Source organism: Crocodylus siamensis, chromosome 1, assembly GCF_052110815.1.
Source record: "Crocodylus siamensis isolate JL-2025a chromosome 1, ASM5211081v1, whole genome shotgun sequence".
Classification (NCBI taxonomy): Eukaryota; Metazoa; Chordata; order Crocodylia; family Crocodylidae; genus Crocodylus; species Crocodylus siamensis.
The window spans coordinates 30,690,602-30,709,190 of NC_143395.1; positions in this window are offsets into that span (position 1 = coordinate 30,690,602).

Consider the following 18,589-nt stretch of genomic DNA (forward strand, 5'->3'; position numbering starts at 1 on the left):
AACTACTTTGCATTCAGCAGTTCTGCATAAGAAATAAGCTTCCTGCATATGCATATTATACAAGTGCATTTTTAGGAAGCTTTCTGGGGAAATCTGGCCCTAAAAGTTTAATTGCTACACTAATACTTCTTCCCAATAGACTTACTGGGAAAGCCAGACAACATTCTTTCGCAGTCTCAGATCTGACTTTCCTTGCCCTTTTTGCTTAGTCTGGCTAAAATAAATAGGCATAGACTTGAAAAACTGGTGCAGGCTCTGGTGTTTTTTCATTGTCTAGAGCTTTCAGTTCTTAACTCAGAAGAAGGGAAAGAGCACACACTGAACCCATCATATTCACTGGCATCCATTTTAATCAGTTTGTTCTAATACTGACCTCTCCAATGCCTTCAACAGCCAATCCTTCACCACAAGGTACATTAGCAAAATTGGACAATGATACGTATTTGCAATCCGTAAGTGAACTTTGGATGAAAATGTGGCAGCAGTGAAAGCCTGGCCCCATAATCAGTTGTATACTTATTGGTTTTATTTCCTGTGATTTTGCTTTACTTATTGAATTTGAATTTCTGGAGCTTGATTCTGCAATCATTTGAATTAATGGTAAACTTACTGACATTACCAGAGTAAGATCAGACCCTATTGAGCTTAGTTTCAGACAAATTGCCAGAGCCAGAATGCTGGGGATGCAAGGCTGCTGAGATATAAAATGAGTGCCTGTGTAATCACTGCTGCAATACTAGTACTGGTGTTTTGTAAAACTAAGGTGAAATGAATTCCTGACCTAATATTTCTCAGGCAGGTTATTGTTATGTAGTCTGCAGGTGAAATCCTGACTCCACTAAAATCAGTGTATACAGTTTGCAATCGTATATTAGAGGCTCCCATATGGAGTCCTCTGAGAAAATGATCTAGAAAAATTTCATTCTTTGGAACTTATTTTCATTACAACTTTCCTTAGAGAAAGTGAAGTGTGAAACTCTGTGGCTTTGCTGACACTGTATTTTGTGCTGAAATTCCTGCTTAAGGTTTCCATTGTTCTGCTTAATGTTTCCATTGCATTGAAACAATTCAGGTTGAGGATGGGTGCTATGTCCACCCAGCGGAGAGACCATAAAAATAAGGAACCTCTTATTCTTTCTCAAACAGCTGCTTAAGACTTCAACCCTCACTCATGAGTCCAATTAGACTTAGGCCAAATGGTAAACTTACTGTTCCTGGCAGCAACACCCTCAAGCATGCTACACTGATTGAGATGGTCTGCTTCTTAAACTGTAACCAATGTAGCCATGTTCATATGGCACTGTAGGTGAACTAATGTGACACAGGTTTAAATGGTACTGTCACTCAGCAGCGACAATTAGTCTGACCAGGGTACTACATGGATATGGCAGTCCAGCTTTTGGTTTAGAGGCAACTCACCTGAAACAATGAGTGCTTGAGTATACTTGTTATGGGAACGGTAAATTTAAATGTGTAGTTATGGCCTCAGTTGCTGCTGGGGGAACAGTAAGGGAGGATTCTCTTCTATGGCAAGTGTCTGGACTAAGATTTGTTCTTATGTGCAAGCATGAGCAGATCTAGGATTTTGAAAAAGGGGTTGTAGTCAGTGTAGCACATTATCACGTACAGCACAACACATATTTTTCTTGTGTTAAAGAGCAACTAGAAGCTTTACTAATATTCTAGGGCCTACTTCTACATTACTCAGTTTAAGATCAAAGCAAAAATAAATTAACTTTATTGGAATGTGCACTAATTTGCTAGATTATATATAAAATTTAAAAAACACAATCTAGGCAAAAATAGAAGATATTGTTTCATTATTCCTGTAATATTATAGTTAAATGTATGTGTCTTAGTCAGGAGTGTAGGTTGTAGCTGTGTTTGTCTAAGGACATAGGCAGACAAGGTTCTTTGGGTGAATCTCATATCTTTTATTGGACCAGCTTAAATAGTTGGAAAAAATTTTTAAGCAAGCTTTCAGGTTTAAAAACCCTTCTTCAGGCTGAGGGAGTTTCAGCAGTTGGGGTGTGCTCTTCCTGGATGGAATGAAAAGTAAAGAAGCCAGAGGCTGGGCTGGTCTGCATACAGCACAGGCAGTCAGTGAAGATGTAAACTGAGGAGTCAGTGGGTGAGAGACAGGCTGGGTCGGGGGAAGAGAAGAAGAATGAATAGTGGAGAGGTACCTGGGGAGTCAGATGTCAGGCAGGTTATAATGTGTCATAAATCCAATGTCTGTATTTAGTCCATGATTTTTTTAGTAAAGAGGCTTGTTATCACCTGTCAAGGAAACAGAGATGAGCAGGTAGGTGGTAATGAGTCATGAAGTCAATTGACTCCCTCAGTGCTGCCTGAATAGAAACACCACTACCCCTCACAAGCACTTGTTTTTAAAGTTTTGGTGGAGCCAGGAATCAAAGTGGGGAGGGGCTCAACCCTCCCGCTCCCCCAATCTGTCATAGTGTGCAATCCCTTGGTCCTTTCTTCTGACATCTGTTTTGTCACAATTGGTTTGTTTGGGTCCTGCTGGTAGACTCAGCTCTTAACTGCCACCTGTTGGATCTCACTGAGAAGGCAGAGCTGTACTGCCACTAGTCAGAGATAAGGCAAGATGAGGCATGGAGCTTAAATAATTATGCTAAAGTCACACAAGAGATCTGTGGCAAAGACCTGAATCCCTATGCAGTGTACATTTGGTTCTCTGATCCACAGAATTGGAGAGTTAGATAAATGTTAATCATAAATTGGCTAAAACTACTAAAACCCTTATCTTTCTTTGTCTGTAGGAAAGGACTGGAGAAATAATCTAATTTCAGCCATCTTTCCTAAAAAATAATATTTTCAGTCTTTAGAAAACAAAAATAATAAACTCAAACATTCTGATTTCACAGCAAGCATCTCTTAGTCAAGTAGCTGAGTACACAATTATTGTTAGGTTCAGTTTAAAAACCAAACTCTGAAAATACGATCTTTTAATATCTGGAGCCAAGTTAACAAATTGACTTCCAGCTCCCACCACTATCAGTCAGGTTATTTTTACTAAAAAAGGTCTAACCAAACTTCTTGTAATAGTCTAGATATTTCAAAAGCACAATGCATATTATTTATCATATATACTATATCCCCACACACTATATATAAAAATATATAATTTGACTAATTTAAAGATGCATATTGTTCAAGTACAATTCAAAGGTGACCAATGTACATTTTGACATATGTAATGCTGTAATACACATATAATACAGTAATATACTTTTATTAAAGCATTTACATATATCAAAACGTACATTGGTCACCTCTGGTTTGAATTTGCAATATCTACATATTTAATATTTACCAAATTAGATCCATTTTTTTTAGAAATGACCTGACATTCAAATTTACTGGTTTGAGGAGACTTAAGAGCTATTTCATGCAAGAGAACATAGCAATGAGATAAGCTAAGCAAGGCTATTTGTTTTATATTTCTAATCCTTCATCCAGTCATATGACATTAATTTATACAATCCTTTAGGTTTGAAAACCTACATGTCTTCCAGGGCAAACTGTTTTTTCACTTTCTTTTCTGGTGTCCACAATAGAAAGCTTATTAAATTACCTATATTTTAGGTGAACAGAAAGACTTAGAGAACGGGACTTTATGCCATGAAACACAAATGGAGATTTTTTTATTATGACTCTGTTGTAAACAAATGGTTCAGATGTCTAAAACTGCATACACTGGTTTTCATGCACCCTAATTGCTTGTGCATAAATCAGGGATTTATATGTACATGTATCTTACAATACAAAGAGTTTTGTTCTCAGGCACCAGACATTTTGCATGTTTGACTTAGTTATATCACGCTAACAAGCACACGTACTGGCAAGAATATGTCCCTGCAACTTTAAAGGAAGGTTGAAGTGTATTATGAGCCATAACAAATGGGGCTTGAGAATCTGGTTTTCCTTAAACTTTAACACCAAAAACTTGAAGCCATTGCACAACAAGATTTGGACTGTTTTTGACACCTGCCCCTCCCCGCCCCCAAATACTTGAAAGTAGTTACAATTTATTTTTAGTGGGATAGGATTTTCTGGTAGGGGATATGTATCCATTGTTGATAGAGAAAAGCATCCACAAGAAGTGCTGTAACAAGTGTGGTTACTAACTGTGCAATGCCTTCTTCATGGGGCCCCTGCTTTCCTGTCTTTGAGCAAGGGCTCCATCTTCTGGACAGCAATCCTATGGTTCTGAGCAGCCAACAGGGGTCTAAAGCTTGCGTCTGTCTACAAGAGAGTAACACAAGTACTAAATCAAAGAATGTGCATCACCTCTGCCCCAGGAAACAGTCTATAAATGCTGAGTGAAGACTTCAGTCCATTTGGAAGACTTTACCCAGTAACACAATTACACTAAGTCTTAGGCTTAGGAATCAGGAAAATTACTACATGGGTTTAAAAAAAAGACAGGATTTCACTTTATTAGAACTAAAATGGAATAATAATAACAATAAACAAGCTCAAAGTAGAACATGGTAGGAAAAAAAGCTGGACAAACATGAAATACAATAACCTTTGTAGGACAAACACTACCTTTTCTGTCACTTGGAACAAAACTACTATTCTGTACCATCTAATAATGCAGAGGTGCAAATTATAATTAACTTCCAGCATGGAAGGGTGGGAAAATGTTCAGGAATAAGTGCCAGATGTTTTGTGCTGCTTGCCTTAGTTGACCAATCAGTGTAATTAATCTAGCTCCGAGATTGGCCATAACAAAGACAATGTTCCAAAAAGCTCAGTTTGGTGGAGCAAATGGATATGAAATGAGGGCAGTTGTGCTCTGCCTCAGATGACATTTGAGGCCCTGCCGTATTGAATTCTCTCCTAGCAGGAGCCACCAAAACCTTTAGAGGGTTTCAGTAGCCAAAGAGAGTATAGGATGCCTAAAAGCCTGCAGATACTAGTTTTATTTTTAAAATGTTTTGCTGTAGATAGTGAAATTTATATTAAGGTTAAAAAAATTCTGCTCTGTGCTGAAATATATCTCTGTCCTATTACATTCTTTATCTCTCTGAATAAAGTCCTCCTGTAGGCAGAATCCTAGTTTTTAATCTGACTGAGTCACTGACTCTGTCTCAGACCTTGGGCTAATCACTTGACCTCCTTGTGAATCAGTCAAGCCAGCTGGAAAATTGGGTGAAAACATCAGCTCACTGAAAATCAGATGCTGCACCTAAGATGAGTTTTTCCCAGAAAAAATAAATGGCAGAGAAGAAAATAAATTATTATTTATCCTGTGCAGTGGGTTAGAAGGCCAAAGCAATAATTTGCAGTGTTTACTCTGTAATGATATGATATAAATACCATGACACTCTGTAGGACTGTCCATGTAATTAAATTGTCTGCAAGTAGCATGCCAGCAAAGAATATTCACATAACTTGATTTTATATTTTTTAAAAACACTGTCAACTAACTTTTCATACATGCACTTTTAATCCCTACCTTCAAATGTCTGAAATACCTTCGCTAATGCCAAAATAAAAAATCTGGAATAATATATAACCTTTTCAATAAAAATTATAAACAATGTGTTCCCATCTCTTAGAACTTCAGAAGTTGGCTCAGATTTTCCAAAAAGGTTCAATTTTAAGAAACTAATTATATTTGAGTTTGTCCAAAAACATTGAAACCACAAAATGTTACTTCTTCAGAAAAATGCTCATTTTCTATTTAATATAAAATGTAAACTATATTTTACAGTTTGCAGATCTTGGTTCATTATCCATCTATCATTGATCTTGTCTTATTTGGCTCAACAAAATGTGCTTTTCCTCCCTTTTCTTCTGAACCAAGCTAAATTGATTAAAACTGGATCCATCAAGGCAAACAAAATGTATTCAATTTTGTGTATGTAGTCTGGGAAGGTATATTTTTATGAATAAATAAGTAAATGAGGCCAGGGACAATACAAAGCAAACATATTGCATACCACATGGATACAACTATGGGTGACTGAAAAATGGAATTTCCATTCACAGGAAATTATGATATTTTGCCATGTGTTTTCATCCAGATATAGAAGGAAGCGTCAAAATATTGAATCATTTTGCAAAGCTAAAACTTCCAAAATATTTCATTTAGAAAACGTTAACATCAAACATGCAATATTCTTGCATATAAAAGTTTCATTTTGTGCATTAGTCTAAAATGAAACATTTAATTTCGGGTTGAGTGAACATTTAAACTCAGTGTCTGCCTGAGACACAGTACTGCCTCGTGGGAGTTATAGTACCAGGTCTTTCATGCCCTTTGTTCATGTGTCTCTAGTGACTCTCCAGTATGCTTGAGTCTGCCATGCTCCATGTATTCTAAATGCAGAAATATGGCAATGAGGATGTTCCAGTCATTCCCACAGCAATGTTTTATTTAGATCTGGAAACAGAGAGATTTCAAGAGTGGTAGGAATGGTTCCCCGCAGTATCTTCACTGTTTCAGTTCCAGCATGCAGAGGAGGAGGAGTGGAGCTGCGTTTTTTTTTGGAGAAAGTCTTGTCAGTCCTATGGGCCTAGCTACCTAGAGAAAATATTTTGATTATGAAGCACCATTTTCTTTTATAGTGACTGAGCAACCATCCATCATAAAAACATGAACACTTTGCCCAAAACTTTCCAATGGAAAATTTTATTTTTGATAAAATTCAATTTTTAAAGTGAAGTATGCAGTATTTCATAGACATTAGATTTCATAGACATTAGGGCTGGAAGGGACCTTGGGAGATCATCGAGTCCAGCCCCCTGCCCAAAGGGCAGGAAGTCAGCTGGGGTCATAGGATCCCAGCAAGATAAGCATCCAGTTTACTCTTGAAGGTCTTCAATACAGGTGCTTGAACCACCTCCGCTGGCAGACTGTTCCAGACCTTGGGGGCTCGGACAGTAAAGACATTCTTCCTTATGTCCAGACTGAAACGGTCTTGCAGGAGTTTGTGACTGTTCGACCTCATCATCCCTTGGGGCACTCTGGTGAACAAACGTTCCCCCAGATCCTGGTGGTCACCCCTGATAAACTTATAGGTGGCCATCAGATCACCCCTGGGCCTACGCTTTTCAGACTAAAGAGTCCCATGGCTCTCAGCCTGTCATCATAAGATCTGTTTTCCTGACCTCTGATCATGAGTGTGGCTCTCCTCTGGACTCTCTCAAGCTTTTCCACATCCTTTTTGAATTGTGGAACCCAAAACTGGACGCAGTACTCCAGCTGCAGCCTCACCAAGGCTGAGTACAAGGGGAGAATGACGTCCCGGGATTTGCTCAAGAAGCAGCTATGGATGCAAGCCAGCGTTTTGGTCGCTTTACTAGCTGCAGCATCGCATTGCAGGCTCATGTTCATCTTGTGGTCAATGATGACCCCCAAGTCTCTTTCTTCTGTAGTGCTAACCAACGTAGCACTGCCGAGCCTGTAAGGGTGCTGCAGGTTCTTCCTCCCAAGGTGGAAAACCTTGCATTTTTTGGTGTTAAACACAATCAGGTTCTCATCTGCCCATTTGCTGAGCTTGTCCAGGTCAGCCTGGATCACCCGCCTATCTTCTGGTGTGGATGCTTTGCCCCAAAGTTTGGTGTCATCGGCGAACTTGGCCAGTCCACTCCTGACTCCAATGTCCACATCATTAATGAAGATGTTGAACAGGATGAGTCCCAGAACAGAGCCTTGAGGGACCCCACTGGTCACAGGGCACCACGATGAGTGACTGCCATCAATTACAACCCTCTGGGTCCGACCATGGAGCCAGTTTCCCAGCCAGCAGATCGTGGTGGAGCCAAGGCCACAACTGGCCAGTTTGGCCAAGAGGTGATCATGGGATACCAGATCAAAAGCTTTTTTGAAGTCAAGATATATGACATCAATCTCTTCTCCCTTGTCCAGATGATAGGTCACCTGGTCATAGAAGGAAATGAGATTGGTCAAACAAGACCTACCCGCAACAAACCCGTGCTGGCTATCCCTTAGAATGTTAGCCTGGGCCAGTCCCTCAAGGATGGCCTCCTTAATAAACTTTTCTAAGATGTTCCTCAGGATAGAAGTCAGGCTAATGGGCCTGTAGTTAGCTGGATCCACTCTCCTCCCTTTCTTGAAGATCGGCACTACATTGGCCTTTTTCCAGTCTTCGGGCACTACACCAGAGCACCAGGAGTTTTCAAAGATCCGTGCCAGGGGCTGGGCTATGACGCTCGTCAGCTCTTTGAGTACCCTGGGGTGCAGATTGTCAGGGCCAGCTAACTTGAAGGTATCCAGCTTCTCAAGGTGTTCCTTCACGAGGTCAGCATTTATGGAGGGTACGAGATCCACATCACCCGGATCTCCCTGTCCCATAGCAGGCATGGGCGTCCCATGGGACTGATGAAAGACTGACGCAAAGTACCTATTTAATAGGTTGGCTTTTTCCTGGGCATCAGTTGTCAGTTGCCCCATCTGGTTTAGCAGGGGTCCAACATTGCCCTTGCTTTTCCTCCGGCTCCCCAAATATCTGAAAAGGGCCTTTTTGTTGTCCTTGATGCCTGAAGGTAGTTGGAGTTCAGTTGCAGCCTTGGCTTTCCTGCTTTTCTCCCTGCAGGACCGGACCAGCGCGGAGTAATCCTCCTTGGAGGTGAATCCCATCCTCCATCCTTTGTAGGCTTTCCTTTTTAGCTGCAGGAGGTCCGCTAGGTCCCTGGAGAGCCAGGAGGGCTGCTGTGCCTTCTTGCTGCCTTTCCTCCATGTTGGAATAGATTTGGCTTGTGCATTGAGGATCGCTTCCTTGAGAAGCAACCACTCTTCTTGAACTCCCATCTCCCTGGGGTCGTGGTCCCTAAGGGCCTGACCGACAAGCCTCTTGAGCTTGTCAAAGTCGGCTTTTCTGAAGTCAAGGACTTCTGTGTTGCTGACTGACTTGCCAGCTTTACGGCGGATGGTGAAGGTGATCAGCTCGTGGTCGCTGTCACCCAGCTTCCCATCAATCACTAGGTCGCCAATTAGGTCGTCCCTCGTAGCCAGTACCAGGTCGAGCAGCGCTTTGCCTCTCATTGGCCCATAGACTTCTTGAGTCAGGTAGAGGTCATCCACGCACGAGAGAAAGCTTTGCGACCGCTCAGATTTTGCTGAGTGATCTTCCCAGGAGATGTCCGGGTAATTGAAGTCACCCATGACAACCAAGGTCCTGGAGCAAGCGGCCTCAGTCAGTTCCCAGGTGAACTCCTAGTCAAGCTCAGGTCTTTTTCAGTCAACATTAAATACAACATATAATTTAAAAAAAGACAATATACGGAAGAGAATTAGAAATGAATCATTAAAGAAAGTGAAAAGAATATGGAGGTTTACAGAAAATTCAACATAATTATGCATGGAGACATATTATGCATCATTACATATGTAGACAAGTAAGAATGGCAGAACTATCTTTCTAATGTTTTAAAAGACAAACTTCTATCAGTAGTAGAGTTAAGGGAACCTCGTCCAAACCTCTCAATAATTTGTTTTACTGTTTTAATATTACACACATTCCAGAAGAAGTGTGCTGAACTAATGTATAATTTGAAATATTGACCTCTGTTACTGATATTTATTGACTATAATGTTCTAATATTTACAAAGGCTTTACCTCCCTCAATAATAATCTCTTACTTCAGGCAATAAATCTCTATCCTGGCCTTCCAACAAGTCAATATCTAGTTATTATAAACAGATAAAATATTTTGAATTACATGCATTTCTTCCACCCTCATTTGCTATCCAGGCAGTTGAACTGCCCTGATTATAAAATGGAACAAGTTACACTCAAATGTTTCTTTAAGAGCATAGAAAATGTTCTAATTGATTTTACTTGCTTTTGCATTTAGAAGACATGTAATTTCATTTCTATTTTATTTAAAAGAAAACACTTCATTACTTTGAAGAGGTTACTTTGATTAATATTTTAGAGTAATGATTTTCATTTCAGTGTGGAAATTATTTATAACATGAAGAGCCCTACGTGTGATATAAAAATAAATTTATATTTTATACAATGAAGTAAAAAGTCCTTACTGGATTAGCTATAGCTCAGGAACTGTATATTAAGTTTTACCAGAAAAACATGAAGGTTGTATATCGTGAAATTAGCAGGCCTTATTTTTTCCTCTTCTTACCTATTAAAAACACAGTTACTATATGTCTGTTAACCTTTCTATAATTCTATTTCACCCTTCAAACATATTCACAAGAGCCTAATAAATAGAAATATGTAAGTTTGACCCTGAGCGACCAAAACCAATCCCAATCACTTAGGTGCCTGAGGGTATTTAACACCTATCCCATATGTGACCTTTAAGAACAGAAATGCTGTGTGGGTATTTTAATAGTGGCTGTTTTCCTAATATTGTACATACTCTATATAATATACGTATGTGGTAGATGATGCATGCCAACCAGTCATAATAATATGGTAACTCATTATTGTGGTACAAGAAAAAAATGTAAAGAAAAATGTGGCCTTTCTGAACCAAAAATATTTTAGGTAGCCATATTCTTTTCCAGTGCTGTCCCTTGCATACAAGAGTGCTAATTTGCTTCATTCATTAGAATGTGTTAAATTGCACCCCACAATGCTCCAGTACAGCCATATTGGCCAGAGTCAATCCTAATACTATTCATTAAAGCCCTAATCCCAGAAAAAGCAATGGTCAGTAATTCCTGGCCCCTGCATACCAAGCCCATACAGTTAGGACTTTTCTTACAAACCCTGTCTTTTTAAAAGAGAGAGAGAAGAAATTCACAAATAATTATACATCTGAGGAATTAGGCTCTTTCAACTTAGATCATTTTGAGTAATGTTAATAACTGCAAATGTATTATTTGATATTAATTAATTATTTGGGAGAATATTTTAACTCAGATTAGTTCTCAAGTCCTCGAAAATGGTTGATAGTCTATATCAATATTTAATATTTGGTGGTCTATTATTTCTAGATTCCAGTTCAACAAAATATTTAAGTATATGCATTTCCTGCAATAAACAAATCAGCCTAAATTTAAATAGGATTGTAGCAATACCCCCAGTTTTCTTTTTTTATTTATTTTAAAATGCTTTCCCTTCCCTTCCCCAACCATTTCTGACTTTTATTGTCCCTCTTTATGCCCTATAGATAAGTATATGCAAGCAAAGATGTAGGATAAGCTTTAACATTTTTATTTTAGGTAGTAAGTTTTATTTTTCTCTCCCCTCTTTACATATAAGTTCCCTGCTTTTTTGATATCGATACCCACTGTTTTATAAGCGATCATTATTATGTTTGTACTGCTTTTATATTGTGTGATTACTGTTTTAGGTCTATATATGTAAGTTAGCATAAGTCATATTAGTTTCCATTTTGTATGTCAAGCCTCCATCTTGTGCCCTCTGCCTGGGTATTCCCTGTGTTGCAACTGTATGATTCAAGTACCCCTCCCATGTAAATTGTTTCCTGGATGCATGAGAGTGATTAGGAATGACTGAAATGCAATGGTAGCGGGCCTCTACTGAATGGCCTGTAACAGCCAGGCCATCACCTCGCATTGATTCATCCAGAAACCACAGACCTCACCCAGGAACACAGACAAGAACCCAGCATTTGAAAGACAAAAGACCCTGCAGAACCAGCAACCCTACCATTGCACTCCACCATTACAGACACTCAAAACTGCACATCCCTGCATGGAGCACAAATGTTCAGTAAACCAGGGGCTGACCCTTGCCTGAGCATGCCTCCTGTCACTAGGGTCACACAAGGTCTGCCCCTATAAAAAGAGGCAGTAAAGACAGACCCAGGGGGATGCCCTCTCTATCTGGACCAGCACCATGCCACACCACCTATCCAACCAGAGGCCCTACCAGCAATTCCCCTCTGGACAACATCTACTGGACAAGGACCCCTTTCCAGCCTGGATAGGTAGCTACCACCACCCCCACCCCCTCTTCAGCTAAGGTCTTGGACTCTGCTTCTCTTCCCTATCTGGACTCCAGCCCTTCCACTGAGTCTCTTTCTCCTGCTGCCACTGTGAGTGCTTGTGTGTGTGTGTACGTGTGTGTGCGAACCAATAACTCCATGGGGCTGTATAGCATGTTGTCTGTGTAATAAAACTGTTATTTGGACCCTTAAATTGGGTTTTACTTTACTCTGGTTTGACCCTGCTCTAATCTCTGCTCCTTGCCCCTCTAACTTCTATCTCATTTCTCTCTTTCCTGCTTCTGGCTTACTGCCACCTCCAACACCTGTCCTGAGCTCCTCTCTGCCTCCAACCCCCCTGTTTCTTTGCCACTGTCTTATTCCCACTGCCTTTTCCTTTTTCCCTGAGCAACCAGGTTTCTGCCTCAGTTTCTTTCCTGGCTGTCTCCTCCTTGCCACCACTTATCTGCCCCCTCTCCCCCAATATCTCAGCTGTCTGCCTCAGTTTCCAGCCCCAGTTTACCTTAAGTAAACCCAAGCCTCAGTTCCTCAGCCAGCTTCTCTGTGGTCTACTGGTTCTAATCCTAGTTCTGGCAACTTTTACTCCCTACACTTTAACTCTCTCACCTCAACCATACCTCAGGCATGCACATACACACTGTACCATCCAAGTTAGGAATTTACCTGTGTGTATGTGTAGGTGGGTTGTATGTGTATGAACTGGTGAGTGTGTGTGTACACACACACACACACACACACACACACACACACACATATATATATATATATGTCATTGTGTGCATGATATACAAATTAGTGATCCATGTCTAACTTTTGGGGTGTATAGTGTATGGGCTTGAATTGGTGATAGGTATAAAGGTGCCTAGGCTGGTTTGGATGTGTACGTGCCTGAGCTGGTAGTGTGTGTATGCACCTAATTGATTTTTGAGTGTGTGCATGTGCAATTACACACCACACCCTCCTGTCTAACAGCGCAATATTGAGATCCTGAGGGCTGGCCTGACCCCACAGGGCAACAGGATCAACTATTTGTTTAAAAGTATTCATCTACTTAAGTACATTCCTGAATTAGTCTTGGTTAGATGTAACTGGTCAGATATTTGGTTTGGATTTTTCTTTTAAAGAAACTAAAAGTTAAAGAAGGATAGACTGGGTACAACTAATTCACTTTTGCAATTATAGCATGAAAGGATAGTTAAGTCTCAAATAATAGTACAATATTAATATTAAAATCATGACATTTGCTGGCTTATCACTACTGCATACTAGACCCTTCTGTGCATTTCTAAGGCTGATTTTATTACAAAACTGAGCTGGAGAAAACCACAGACAAGAACAAAGCAAGAACAAAAACACCTAGGAAAACAGAGGTTAGACTGATTGGGCACAGGAAATAAGTTTAAAAGATTTCAGACATGGTGTGGACTCTTCTGGCTGTTCCTGGATTTCTTGTTGATGCTGAGGCCTCAAGTATTTAGGTTGTACAAGAACACAGGATGATAATATAAGTGAAAAACAAGAGAGAATGGAAGCAGGAGACAGATCCTACTTTGTGGGTGTGTCTTCATGTGCCCCTACAGTGCCATTGTTACTGCGTCATCATTTAGTACTTCCTCTTGAAAGTACTAAATGATGGATTAGTAACAGCCCATACTGTGCCATGTTGGTGGTGCATTGTTATTTTTAGCCACTACATTGCCATAGCAACGCGCTATAATAAGGAAGTGTGTTGCTACAGCGACATAGCTGCAGTGTCACGGTTTGTGCCCACCAAAGCGACTTCACTGTAGCAAGTTGCTACAGCAATGTAGCATCTCATGTAGACGTTCTCTGAATTGCACAAGCACCAGTTATCCAAGGTCATCCCAAGGAAAACTAAGATTCAAGTTTACCAAATCATTATCAGGCCATGCATTATCTATTATTTTCACACCTGGGTTCTCTCAAGCAAACACAATACTATTACATCATTTTGAAAGGAAGACTTTATAGAGAATCTTTGGTGCACAGTATGATCCCATAACACAAGAATGAAGCATAACAACCAATAATGAGTTATATTGATTGTAAATAGCGCCAACCCTGACACAGAAATACAAAGCACAGTGACTATAGTGGTTGGGCCATGTTGAAATAATAAAATCATTCTGTATACAAAAAAAGTGTTCCTCGGGGTACAGGAGGGGAGAAGGCCTCCAGGAAGATGAAAATGAAGATTGCTAGATGACGTAATATGGATGACTGGAGAATGAAAGCACACAACGGATGGAAGAAGATAGTGAAGGCAACCAAGGGCTTCTAGGGCCTATAGTACTAAACTACTTCCATCCTTAGTTTGCTAAAACACTTAGTCTCACTTTGGCAAAAAGTGACTGAACATTCATTCTTCATATCTTTCTTACTTCTCAGCTGGAATACTGTGGCAGGGTTAGCCCTAGTGGGCAGTAGAATCCCTAGTGGCTGTATTTGCCTGCCCCATGCCAGCTTCTCCATACCACCACTCAGTGTCTCACCTGCCTTAATGAGATAAATATTTCTAGGGAGGCACCTAGAGCCCTGGAGTGGTATTTTTATAATGCCACTTTGATCTGGGCATATTTTACTATAATGGAAAAATCCAACCTGCTTGACAAACTCTAGCTATGGACCAACTGGTCCTAAATTGTCTTAGGAATTTCACTACAGAATCCAGCCTCCCACCTAACTACACCAATGCCTTATAGGTGTCTATCTGCTGAAACCACTCTGTTGAGCTGCCTGGCCCAGAAAGCCATATATATCTAGACTTCTGCCCCCTTGGTTTTGGCCTGTTTGTTTACTCTGGTTACAGCCTTCAGCCTTGGGCCCCCTTATTCTGGTCTTGGCTTCTAGGCAGCAGCTGTTTTGCTGTGTTTTAAGTCCCAGCTTAGACTCTGCCTGAGCCCCTTGGCCTCATGTGGTCCATATGTGTCTTTTCTGGGTCCTTCAGCTCTCACTGGATTAGTTTTTCTCTTTCTGTTCTCCTGGCCTCAAAAAGCTTAAAGCCTCTCTGGGCCTTCCCAGCCCTTGCAGTGCTTACTCCCTTCTCTCTGGCTCTCTAGCTTCAAAGAGTTAAAACTTGAAGGGCACTTTTGGCCACCTGTAATGTGGCTTAAAGCCTCTCCTCACAGCTGGTCCTGGTCCTTCACCCTTCCAGGTCCACTCACCACTCAGAAAGGGCTTCTGTGCCCTTCTACATCAGAAGTCCTCTTACTGTAACTCCAGGTTTCACAATAACCTGTCTGGGACATCTTCTTCCTTTCTCCGCCAGGACTAGAGTGAACCCCTTTGGCCTGAGGCTGAGGCCTTTATACTAGTAACCCCCTTCTCTTCTAGCCAGCCAGTCCTATCACTCAGCCTGAGTATAGAGTTATCTCATTAGTCTTTTCTCCTGTCAGTTACTTTACTGAAGTGTTTGCTTCAAATCCACAGTTTCTACCTGTGGTGGGGCTGCTGATGATTGCAAGTATCCTTTTTCTTTTCACTTTGCTGCCTGCCACATGAGGCTTCTCCCTAGTGGCATTTGTATTTGTCCTTCAAATTGTATTTTCTTACCCTGAGGTCTTATTCCTTTGGGCCACAAAAAACCCTGCTTTTAAAGAGCCCTCATAGACTTTTTTTTTTGTCCTGCATCATTCTTCCAGGTACAAGGCAACAGTTCCCTGTTATAAGCACACCAATATGGTAAACCCAAGCCACATGCAAATTGTCAGTTTCTCCTGGGATAGTTGCTACTCTCCCAGAAGAAACTAAAAATGTCTACAGATGCTTAGGATATTTTTAACAAAGCACAAATGGCCACGCCAGAAGAAAAATAACCTGGGAATTAAATCACTCCTGGGAGAGTTTCTCTTGAATGAGATAATGTAACCTGGAAATAACCAGGGTTAAACCATTCCTGGGAGAGTTTCTCTTGAAAGAGGTAATGTCTGTACATGATCTCTTCTGAGAAGCACAGTCCTCCAGCTTCCCATGCTGAAATGTATGCACATCCCCGCACCACTGCACAGCATTAGCACTTCAAGCTCTCTCTTCTTCAAGGTCTCAGCACTCAAATGTCTTTTCAGGTGCCTCCCGGTAAGTTTTTTTCCACCAGGAGAACAAATTTAGGATAATCCTCTGAGATTATTTGAACATGTATATGCAGCCCTAGACTTGAAGTGGTCAGTACCTATAAAACCCCACTTAACATAAACACTGCACCATGTTTCCTCAGCAACAATTCTGGTGTGCACACCTCACACCAGTCCTATATGCTCCATATGGTTCCTATACCATATTAAATCAAATTTAATGCTTTAGTCTTTGTCTTTAAGACTCTCAATCTTAAACTCTCTGGGTTTTAGGGCTATAAAAGCTTGACTGAATCTCCAGGATAAAGGCTATGATTGACAGTTCTTCTCCTCTGACACAACAGAACTTTCTGCAATAAGGGTAAACTTCATCTGCGCAGGAAGTAGAGGTATCTCAGGGGCTAGCTTAAAGTCTGTGGAGAGAACTCCCACAGAAACTGGAGTACTACCATAAGCCTCACCACTTTCCATTCAAATAGCAACACACAATTATTTGACAACCCTCCCTTGGATATAGAACAATATGTATAAAAAATAGAGCTACAGTAATATGCTCCATTGTGCACCCCCATGAGGAGAGGACAAAGGAACAAACACAGAATAGATGTTAAGTCAGGAATTAGTGCAGTACTGGAAGGTTCTCAAATACAGTAGCAATGAACACAGAAAGAAAAAACCTATATAATAGAAAAGACAGCACAGTTACTCATGTTTCTAATCTTCTCACATTACCTTGAAAGAACAGTTCTGGAACTCTTCTCTGCAATAATTAAGTCTCTCTTACCAGTAGCTTTCATTCAGTTGTTCAGTTAATATAGTAAATAAAATAAAGGTAGGTGAGGTGACAGCAGTATCACACTTTCAACACTAATTTAAAAGATATAACAGTTGGATGCATTTTTAGGTGATATAAAAGGTATAATTTATCTTTGTTGGCACCAATGCTCTTGTAATCTCAGCATACAAATAGGCATGATGCCGTATTCACACTGGGGAATGAATAAAAGAATGCAAGTGTAATAGGCATGTATTAGGACCAAATCCCATTGTCATTTAAGTCACAGGAGATACATCTACTTGTGAAATTAGTGTAACACAAAAAACTCCAGCACAGTTTGCACCAGAGTTTATTGGTCCTGGATGCAGCATTTAAACTTCTGCCTGGGACTCCAGCACTTTGAGTCAGGTGGTGCAGCCCCAGCTGGCAAGGGACCTTGGGGAGAGGGGGGAAGGAGGGGGTCAGCCTGCCAATCTGAAGCTGCTCCTCCCCAGCTCAATGTACTGTGGTTGGCTGGGGCATAAGGATGCTACAGTGTGGGGCTAGCAGACAGGCAGCTTCACACAATAGCATCCTTGTGACCTGGCCAGCCCCAGCCAGTTTACACATGTGTTGCAGTGGAGTAAATAATTCCACCATAGGATAGTTCCTGCATCAATCAGTACTTACCTATGGCATAGTTAGTTACTTTACTTTGGCCTAATAGCTCTGCACATGTAGATGGAGACAGCTAATTAGGCAACTCCACAGTAAGCATCTCATGTAGATGCCCCCAGGGTTTTTTACCACTTTTAAAATAAGAATAGAATTTGGCCCTAGCAGAAGGTCAGATTCTACTTTCATTGCACAAGCACAAATCCAAAATTATGAGAATTATGAGGAGAGGCTGAGGGACCTGAATCTCTTCAGTCTCTGCAAGAGGAGACTGAGGGGGGATCTTGTGGCTGCCTAAAACTTTATCAGGGGCCACCAGCAGGGACTCAGGGAATGTCTGTTCACCAGGGCCCCGCTTGGAGTCACCAGGAACAATGGCCACAGGCTGAGGGAGGATAGGTTTAGGAAGAACAACTTCACTGTAAGGGTGGCCAGAGCCTGGAATAGGCTTCCCAGAGCGGTGGTGCTCTCACCTTCCCTGGAAATCTTCAAAAGGAGACTGGATAGGCACCTGGCTGGTGTCTTATGACCCCCGCCACCCCCAGTTCTCATTCCTGCCTATGGCAGGGGGTCGGACTCAATGATCTCTCTAGGTCCCTTCCGACTCATGGATTCTATGATTCCATGATTCCAGATTTATACTGTCATCTCTGAGAGAAGAATTTAACTCTGTGGTATGATCTCCAGTAAGGATAAGATGATTCTCAATTAGAAAAGGTGTAATTAAAGGTATGTTCCATAGCTGGGAATGCTCAAAACAAAATACATTTTAAAACAGTTTCCACTGCCTTATAAGTGTATTGTTTAAATGTACTGGGTTAGGATTTTGTGTCATGTAAGAAAAGAGGTATAATAATGTTATTACCTGTACATGAGCATTGTAGAAGTGGAATTCCCCTACCAAGACAACTGTTTCTGCTAATCAGGTTAAAAGGAGGAAGTCTATGAAAGAACCTTCCATACATGGATGACCTCTTGGAAACCAGAGCTAAACACAGCTGTGGAATTTGAGGCCTATTTCTCTTTAAGAAAATATAGAAACTTTCAATAACGTGAAGTTCTGTACCTCTATAGAGGGTAAAGGAGGTCTGTTAGTGATTTAGTGTAGGACTAGATCAAGCAT